Below are 10791 nucleotides of genomic sequence, written 5' to 3'. Positions count from 1 at the left end.
CATAAAATGGCTGCTATGGTGGGCATGGCCGGTCACAAAACTCTTGTTTCCCAGAAAGCAAACTGGTGAGATGAAAGAAAAGTCACTTGCCCAAGAGCCTCAGTACAAGGCAGAGATGGGGAAGGAGCTCTAGAACATACAGCCGCTCTTCTGAATCCAAATAAAGGTGGCACCGGAGGGCAGCCCTTCCCTCAGCAGCATGCCAGCCTCCCCGTTCAAAACAATAATTATAAATTGCAAGAAATAAAATAAAAATCAGGAGGGGCAGGAAACCTGGCAGGTGCCAAGACAGCATCATGTTGGAGACCCTAGTTCTACAGGGGAAGCCTGGGCTCTACTCCTAAGCTATGATCCCTCCCCGAGCCGTGATAAAGTAGTAACGGTCCACGTCCACCATTGCTCTAGGTCATATGTGCCTGCCTGCCTTGATTAGCGTGGAGATGCGAAAAGACACTTCTGAATGGGTTGTTCGTTTCTTGCTCACAAGGCTTTGTTGTCAGACTCTTGATGAAACTGATTGCTTGGACTGAAAGTAAATTACATTTCCATTTCAAATACATCCAAGTCGATTTCAGCAATTCACAACAGATTCATCAAGGGGAAGGAGTCAAAGTTATCTGGAAAACCCTCCCCCGTGCAGTTCAGGAGGCAGAGAACGTGGCATGTTTCAAACGCCCCCTGAAAACGCACGTCTTCACCCAGGCTTCCTCTGGCTTGCAATTAATTGTAATTAATCATGCTGCTCCATCTTACTGCTCTTTGTGTTGCTCTGTACTATTATTGTTACTGGAAATTTAAATGTGATTTTGATATTTATATGGGAACTGTTCTGGGATTTTATTATATTAAGCAGTATATAATATTACTAATAAATAAGTAATAATAATCAGCTTCTGAGCATGCACCTGACTGCCAGTTCTGACTGAGCAGACTGCCCAGGCACAATATTGGCACATAAATTGTTTTTTGGATATATGTTGTCTGGGTGTGTACTGTCTGTCTATATATGTCTATATAAATGGTTTTGCACTTAGGATAATGTGTTTTTAATGGTTTTTAATCTTCGTGAACTGCCCAGAGAGCTTCAGCTATGGGGCGGTATGGAAATATAATAAATGAAATGAAATAAACTCAAGACCATCATGATTGACATTCCAAGCAAGAGGAAGAGTGTGTGTGTGTGTCTACTATCATTGTTTTGTTGTGATTTTGGATTTTATATTTTTATTTTGCCTGTACTTTGGTGATTAGGTGGCCCAAAAGGTAGGTAGGTAGGTAGGTAGGTAGGTAGGTAGGTAAATAAATAAATAAATAAATGCAAGCAAGCAAGCAAGAATTTCAAGGCAAGGGAGCTCTCATCCAAGTGTATCCAGACACTGTGAGCTGGGAAAATCCTTTTTCCAGGTCATATAATTTTCAGTTTTGACAGCATCACTAAATCTATATCCGTAGTTCAAGTTTTAGCATATTAGAATGCAATCCTATGCATGCTTAGACGGAAAAAAGTCTTATAATTCCGAGCATTCTCCAGCCAGCATGGCTGGCTAGAGGGCTATTGAGAGTCCTAGGTCTTTTTCTGTCTAAACATGCATAGAATTATGCCCAAAGGCTACAATTCTATACCCACTTACTTACCTGGGAATATTCCCCATTGAGTTCAATGGCTATTTCTGAGTAGACATCTATAGGATCGCACTACAAGTGATTCTGAACCAAGACATGTTAGTTCAGCTTCATCAAAATCAGTATCAAAGCAGCTGTGCCTTTTTTAAACAATGTGAGAAATTTCTCTAACAACACTTTAAACCGCCGCCCCCAAAAGCACAGTTGTTGTGTGTATTGCTTGCTGATGCTTCCATTAATGCACATGTTTTGAAACACCATTGCTTTCTTTTAGAACTATAGTCAAAGCTTAAATAGACACATCTGCACTTCCTGAGCCACAAATGTAAATCTAGATTTATAGCTTTCTCTGACTGCAGGTCCCTTCACCGTTTTAGCCTCATCCCCTCTCTCTTTCCTCTGAAGTGAAGCTCTAAAAGCACTTTATAGTCCCTCGTGGAGGTGCATACCAGGCAGTTCATATCAACCGGCGTGTTTAACAAAAGCATACTTTAGCTTTTACAAAGTATCAGATACCAGAGAAATGCAAATCCCAGACATCTCGATTTGACCAGGGAACCCCAAGAAACCACTCATCATCTCAGTAAGAGCTCATCTAGACAGCTCCCATATCAGGAATCAGGGTGACCTTTTCTGCTTGGGACTCATTTGTTTTCCAAGGAGCTCACAGTGTCGCTAGACCACAAACTTATATAGGATAAGAAGACCTCTGCCGGATCAGACCAAAGGTCCATTCATCCAAGATCCTGCTTCCCAGATGCCTGTGTTAAACCAGTTTGAGGGGTTCCCCAGTGAGGCTCCTAGATCCCAGCAACCCTCTGACAGCTGCCTATAAGTCAGCCCTAATGATCCACAGCATACATCAGTGGAGGATGGTGGCTCCAGTTTTGGTCCCCAAAATAGTTTCAGTACCTTGGACAGCTCCTTTAGAGTTCTGGCTCATTCTGACTAAAACGCAAGAATGGATTCACAGCCCCACCGAAATTGGAGCCACCAGCTTCCACTGGCACACATATATGCCCTCCCAAGAATTTTGTGGTATAAGTTGGGCAAATCCCGCCTGCCGAACACCCCCTTCAGCCTAAGACCATGTCCTGGGTGAGCAGATCTTTGACCATGGACTCTCCCTGATCCATGTCCAGGGCGGCCCATCCAGATAGGCGAAATAGGTGGTCACCTAGGGCGCCAAATTAAGTGGGGCGCCAAATTCAAGGGAAAAAATACCCCTCAGTACATGCGCGTACAAAGGGAATAGGACCGAGGCTGTGGAGCTGAGCGAGACAGTGCAGAATTTCCTTCTGCTCTGCTGCTGCTGCCAGCTTCCTTTGCCCTCAGAGGGCTGAGCCCAGGGGCTGTCAGAGCTGTGTTGGCCATGTCGCCCTGAGGACCCTTCTTCCAGGGACCTCCCTTGGGCGTTGTGGAGGGGACTGCTTGATCTCTTAAGTAAAACATCTCCTGGGGATAGGGAGCGGTGGTTAGAGGTTTTAGGCCTTAGTTTGGCATAAGTTAGGTTAAGAGGCTAACATATAAAGTAACTAAGAAAAAGGGCATCACATGCAAGAAATCTTTTAAAGTTCAATCTTTATAGTAATCTAAATAAATTATTTTGATTCTTTTGCACTGAGTCTGTACTTAAGTCCTCATCACGCTATTTATGCTTAACCTAGGTAGAAGTTAAAAAAAGGGCACAACTCACACACACAATTATACTCCAGAAAAAAGGAGCATAATAAAGGTGGTAAAAGGTGGAAGCCTGAGGAGGATGGGAACAGCCAGCCTAGGTTGAAACAAAGGCGAACCCCTCCCATCTTGAGGGACCACAGGCTGGGTGAAGAGAGGAGGGGTTTCATCTCACAGGGAGTGAGGGGCTCCCCCGGGAACAGCTGCTCCCTTTGCCCTGGGAGAGCTGAGCCTAGGGGCTGGCAGTACCTCGTCGGCCATGTCGCCCCGAGGATGCCGCCGGGACCCTTCTTCCAAGGACCTCCCTTGGGAGTTGTGGAGGGGACTTCTGTTCCTTTGCAGAACAGGTGGCTGAGTTCGTCTCCTTTGTTGTTTTTATCAGAACCTCTGTGTTGATACAGTGCTTAGTAAACAAAAACAAAAAAAAGATTTGGGGCACATTTTATTATAAACGCTAATATTTCTACTTCCGAAGATCTGGGGGCGGTGGGTTGCCTCTTCATTAAACGGAAAATAGGGTCAAAATGTTTCCCAGTTTACCAAAAACCTAAGCCTTTGGGGTTTGGGGGTGGGAGCGCAGTTCCATGGTTCGCCTAGGGCACCAGTTGCTGGCAGCTACTCTAGGGCCACCCCTGTCCACGTCCAGCCCCCTGTTCTCCATACCTCCTTAGATTAACACTGTTGCAGCACTACAGATTCCTGCTTTGCAGGACAAGCAGAATATATCAGTGGTGTACCACTTACAGTGTTGGATGTAGATCAGGGATACGGGTTCAAATCCCCACCAAACTACAAGGCTGGGTGAGTGACTTTGGACCGGTTACTCTCTCTCTCTCTCTCTCACACACACACACACACACACACACTGCCTAACCTACATCACAGGGAAGTTGTGAGGATAAAAAGAGCAGGCAGAGAACACCTGGACTGAGCTGCCTTGAGCTCTTTGGAGGAAAGATGGGATAAACATGTAATTAATCTTCTATATATATATAAAAGTCAAAAATTGTGTGTGGGTTTGTGTGTTTGTGGCTGGCTGCAGGGCCATCTGTAACTCAGGGAATAAGGGGGAGCTGCCCTGGGTGTAAACACACTGTAGGGGCCCACTGAGTCAGCCATTTGTGCCCTAGAGATGCTGCCGCTTTTAGTTCACATTCTCACTTGCCAGAGTGTATGACAGGAGTCACTGGGCTACATTATTACTTTGTTTATACTTTCTCTTACTAACAAGTACTCCCTCTCAATCATGGTACAGGCCAGGTTTCTGATTTCAGCTATGAGACATCCTACTGGCCATCTTTCATTCTATTGGTCTCTCTCCCATTCACTCTGACTTCCTTCACCTTGGATTGGCTGGCTGCTGTTTGTTCCCTCCCCTTTACTCATGGTTTCTTTTCTGACTGTGCAGAGCATTTAGTTTCTCTCCCCTGTTCCTGCAATATCCAGCAAGGAAGGCTCTGTTGAACATTTTAATAGTGGTATGAGATTCGGTGTGGATTATATTGTAGTAGTGCTTACAGATTCAGTCTCTTGCATTTTTAGTAGTGTTTTTTATTCAATCTGCTCATTATAATTGTTGTGCTTTTTTAATCAAGTCTGGTGGATTCAACGTTTCACCTTTCTTATGGGGCCTTTCCAAGAAGCGTAAACCTACCTTAATGAGTTTCTAACAGTGCCTATGACAAAATTACATCCCGGGCAATGCTGGGTGTATCAGCTAGTAATACAATAAGCAGCGCACCCAGTGTGTGTACATGGTTGATGTTTTATTAATAACTCAGATAATAATAACAAGAAAAGCATGCTTATGGGACCAGCACACAGGCTCTGCAGATCATGCAGCTGACTTCCTGTGCGCTCACTGCAGGCTTGTCCTTGGAATAAAATCACCCTGACTGCTATTGATCTAGGAGTGTTAAAAGCACAGCCCAATTTTGTCATCCCATTTCTGGAAATGAATCCCATTCTTCCTGTGAATGCAAACAAGCAAACCACCAGGCAAAATGGAGCCTCTGCAACAATCCAGAAAAACTTCATTTATCCGGGATAAATGAATTATCAGTTAGTCACTGGAGGCTGGTGGCTCTGATGTCAGTGGGGCAGTGGATCCGCTCCGGGTTTCCATCAGAACCAGTCATAACTCTAAAGGGGCACCTTGGATAGCTCCACTGCCATTATTCTGCCTGCTCTTTTTCTAAACAAGTATGTAGCACTACGGCCGTAAGGCTGAGCTACCAATCAATCGCAATTCCAATCGAACATATTCACACTCATGTTGTTCCTGATTGCTCTGTGCCTACTCATTGTTGTTGGGGTTGTTGTTTTTCCCTTTTCTTTGCAAAACATTTACTGGTTAGGCTTTTCCACAAGAAAACAAGCTTGACATCTATGAAACTTCGTATTTCAAAACTGAATCATTCCTTTGAGGGAAATAAAAAATATGGACAAACAGGTTTGAAAAAATGTTTTAAGTGCCTCAAAAAACAGGAGTGACACAAGGGAGGTATGTTGTTTTGCTACACAATGCACATACCGCCACTTATCTTGCTGCTCAGACATCAGATTTTTGGAATAACTACTGCACAATTATTTGCTTTGAAAGGAAGCGAAAGCAGTAGCAAGTTAAAGTGCTCTTGGTCTTCCAATCCAAAATACCCGATGGAGCACCTCTCCTACCCATACACTGCTATCACCATCTGAGGCACTCTTCCAGGTTCAGAGGATGGCAACCAGACAGAGGGCCTTTTCAGTGGTGGCCCCCCAATTCCAGAACACTCTCCTTAGTGAGGTCCACCTTGGCGCCAGCATTGTCATCCTTTCAGCACCAGGTTAAGACTGCCCTCTATTCCCAGGCATTTGACAGCATATATATAATAAGGTTCTTAATTGGGTCCTGGAATTTCTTATCATTGATTGTTAAAATTATTGAGACAGAGAACGAGAGAGGGGTGTGTGTGTGTGGTTCTGTTTATATGTTTGTATGTAAATATTTTTATATTATGTAAATTGTATTTTTAAGGTTTTTAATCTTTGTAAACTGCTCGGAGAGCTTTGACTATTAGGCAGTATAGAAATATAATAATAAATACATAAATAATCAAGAGAAAGGACCCAAGACTTGTTGCAGAGGATCAAAATGAAATTATTCTTACTATGTTTTAATTATTATTTTATCCAACATGGTGTAGTGTTTAAAGTGTTGGACTTAGACTGGAGGTACACAATATGGTCTCTGGAGAAGAATGCAGTCTACCCCATATCATCTAGAAGATGACTGAATTTAAATAGACTTCTGCTTTGCATATTCTGTAAGCTGATCTGTTCAGCCACTGGCAGGTTTTGCTTTGCCTTATCTATTCTCTGGAAAACATTCAGAGTTCTGTGCAAGTCAAATGGGAGAGGAGTTCGTAAAATACCTGACTCAAATACAGAGTGGAGAGTCAGTGTGATGGAGTGGGTAATGTATTGGACTAGGTCACTGTGACCCAGCGACACAGGTTAAAATCCCCACTCAGCCATAAAACTTCCTGGGTGGCTTTTGCCCAGACATTCTCTCAGCCTGACCTCCTTCATAGGCAGGGCCAGCCCTAACATTAGGAAGAGTGTGGCTTGAGGTTCTGCACCCCTGGTGTATAGTTTAGTGTGTGCATATTATGCCTCTGCAAAAGATCCCAACATTTCTGGGTTTGTCAGGTATACATGTGGTTTGTGTGCATGTGTGAAAGAGGACATTTGGAAACAATTATCGCTGGAGAATCTGACATCTGGAAGTTAAGTTACCAGGTAGAGCATTTTCTAGGTGGGGGAGGGCATTGAGACATATGATTCCCTAACCTGAAATGGAACAGACTTAGAAAGGCTGCACCCCACATTCTATTTCTGCACATTTGAACCTGCCACAAATCCATCAAGAAGCCTTTTTAAAAAAGTGATGGAAGTGGCCCATTTGGGAGTTGCATCAAAGCCTGAATTTTCTAATGCCAGTACATCTTTAAATATTTGGGATATAAATTTACTCCAACTAAAATTGGTAGAAAACATCTATATTTATTTCAGTGGAGAAGGACTACAGCCCTCTTCACTCTAGGTAATCTATATTAAATAAAACAATGCAAACTGAAGGAGGAGGAGCGGGATTGTACTTTTACGATGTGTTCAAAGGCTAAACAGTCTAAGCACTGTTTCATATGCAATGTTTTTAATATGAGCCTCTTATCATACATGCTCAACCCATAATGCTTAGAGTTCTAAGACACATATGAAATAGCATGAGCAATACAAGTGCAGACCACAGAAAGCTCCCAGTTGGCCTTGATTCCCTGCAGTATATGCCTGTGTATGAAAATGCACCTTTTCCTGACATTGTATTAAAAATGCCCTTCTCATTATTGATCTTGGTACATCCTGCAGCGTAGCAAACTGACACAGCCCCAGTGCTCAGAAAGATCCTGTGTCAAGACCTGGAGGATGTTTGCAAAGGGTGATAATTGTAGGGTGTGTTGTGTGGCATTTTCTTACTCATATCCTTCTATTTGCTAAGAAAGCAAAACCCACATTTATTTTTAGTCAATCTAGCACTGCATGTTTAATTCAGTCTGCAACCTGTGTTCAAACGTATTTTTATTTCTTAATGACATGGGTTTTGCATCACCTGTGTCAGAGTCGGTTGGGATCAACTTCTGCTCTGTGGCCAGTTGAAATGCCAAATTATACATATGGCTTTTCAGTTTTGCATGTGATAATTTATACATTTAAATGCACACCCACGTATGTTTGAAAGTGATGGTCACGTGGATGCATTCCCAAACTGTTCTAAGGATAAATCTCCTTGATCTCTCTCTGCCATGACTATGCCACTTGATCATTCCAGTCTCAGAGCTGTTTTGCAGTGCAATGCCATACATGTTTACTCAGAACTTCAGTCAGAAGTAAGTCCCGCTGTGTTCAGTGGGGCTTACCCCCAGGTAAGTGTGCATAGGATTGCTCTCTTATTTTATTTTATTTATTACATTTATATCCCACCTTTTTTCCTCCTTAAGGAACCCAAGGCGGCAGACATAATCCTCCCCCTCCTCCATTTTATCCTCAGAACAACAACCCTGTGAGGTAGCTTGGGCTGAGAGTCTGTGACTGGCCCAAAATCACCCAGTGAGGTTCCATGGCCGAATGGGGACTAGAACCCGGATCTCCCGACTCCCAGTCCAACACTCTCACCACTCTATCACACTGGCTCTCTTAAACATAATGTCCCTGCATGTAAACCACTGGGGGGAAAAACATATTTCTTTCAGTGTTCCACAGAGTGGTCTGGTTCACACATAATGATAACCCAGAGTACAGGTTGAACATGGGTTGTTGTTGAATGGTGGGTTGCCATTATAGAACCCAGCACTATGGTTTAACTATACGTTGTTAACCATGAACAACCCAGGAATGGTTTGTTGTTGGGTTGTGAACTCTGGTTTGTTTGTGGTTATCAACTCATAGTTAAACCATAATGCAGGGTTCGCATGTAATGACAACCTACAATTCAACAAAAACCTACTATTTCACAACAACCCATTTTCAACCCATACTCAACCCATACTCTGGGTTGTCAGTATCTGTAAACATCTTACATCAAAACATCTTACATCAGCTATCTACAAACATATCCATCAAGTACAGTGGATGTAAAATCCCTCCCCAAAGAAAAACCACATGGCTCCATAATTTTCCCTTATCTCCTATGATGAGAACCTGCTAGTGCATGACCACATTCCTACAAAATACAGATGCATATATTTAACCAGGTTGTGCATCCATTGTGTAGGAAATTAAAAATTGAAGCAAATGAGGCCCAATCAGTTCCATTTTCATTAATTATGAAACACATGCCATGAGTAACAAATGGATATAAAAGGCGTGCATTTTCATTACCCCATTTGCCGCTCATTCAAGGAGGCAGCAACTTCTTTCAATTCTGGCCTCCTAGTAGCCACCATTTTATTTTCCCAGAATGCCACAGAACAACACAACATCCACGGTTTCTGGGCAATACAATGGTGGCCTCCAGGGAGTCATCGCCAAGGGGTCCCCCATCGTCCCCACTACCACAGGTACTGGCAAAAACCTAAGGGAAAAAAGGAAGGGAGCAAATGTGAGTAATGAAAATGAATGCATTATAAACCGATGAATAATGAAACAAATGTAATTTTAATAAATTAACAATGAAACTAATGGGGCCTTTAATAACAAAAATAAATGCAATTGCAAAAAGTACAGTGTGGGGAAATCTTGGAAAGCCCTAATACTTTATTTCACTGACTGTCTAACAAATCGAAGAGTCCTCAGTTGAGACCCTAGGGCACAAGCGCTATTCAACTCAGTGGGATTTGTTCCTTGAGTACACATGCTTGGGATTGAGCTACAAAGTGGCATACAAAATATACATCTACAACACAATCGTGGTGCCGGTCCCTGGAGCTTCCTGGATCTGTTGCTCCTCCACTTTGCTCTTGCTGCCCTGTTCTCCTGGCCTTTCCAAGCAAACAAAACGTAAGAGGAGCAAGAAGAAGCAGTGACCGCCAGTAGAGGCTGGTGGCTCCGAGGTCAGTGCAGCGGTGAATCCGCTCCGGGTTTCAGTCAGAGCCCATCAGAACTCTAAAGGAGGTATCCAAGGTGCTCTTTTATCCAAGGTGCTTGCACCATGGATAACTCCTTTAGAGTTCTGACGGGTTCTGACTGAAACCCGAAGCCACCAGCCTCCACTGATAACTGCTGCACACCCTTTCTCTCAGGGAGGAGGTGCTGATTGGGCACAGATGGAAAGGCAGGTGAATGGCTACAGCAGGGAGGGGCCCCCACTCAGGGAGTGGGGCCCCACTGAGCACATCTTGACCAAGGGTCCCCAAAAACCTGAAACTAGTACTGGTTTCCAAAAACAGAGCTTCTGGAGGCAGCAGAAAATAGTGACTGCGATTTTGAAAAAGAAGCTAAACTAATGGGCCGAGTCGTTTTGCATACATATAATGCATGGTGTTCCTTTGCTTGTCATACCCACTCTGAAAACTGAAATTGCTGTGTGGGATAATAAGGAGCTATAAAGAGAGTTGAGCATGAGTAACCTGTTTTTCAACATCCTATTTAATAATTAAAGTAATTAAACCAAGGTGACGAGATACCCAATGATTTTATTGTGGTGGCCGCAATAAGCCTGTTGATATCCTACTTGGTTTGCCCTCATGCTGGTGCAGCAAATGGATGGACTGCCCATAATTTGCTAAGTGAAAAGGTATTTGAATAGACCTTTGAAGGCACTGGAGCAACAGATGGGAATGAACGTTGACCGTTCCCTCATCTGAGCCAATGTCACGCAACAAGCTCATAAAGGACACAGCACTTCTAAAGACGCTGCCCTTCCCATAACCATTTGTCTCCTGGTTATCCAAATCCCAGATCATTTGCTTCAGAAAAAGGAAGCCTGGCTTGGTGTTAAGAAGCCAATCT

Source organism: Heloderma suspectum, chromosome 11 (assembly GCF_057233095.1).
Source record: "Heloderma suspectum isolate Gila_16-S chromosome 11, 16-S_ref, whole genome shotgun sequence".
Taxonomy (NCBI): domain Eukaryota; kingdom Metazoa; phylum Chordata; class Lepidosauria; order Squamata; family Helodermatidae; genus Heloderma; species Heloderma suspectum.
The sequence above is the reverse complement of the archived record's forward strand: the minus strand, read 5'-3'. Positions refer to the sequence as shown.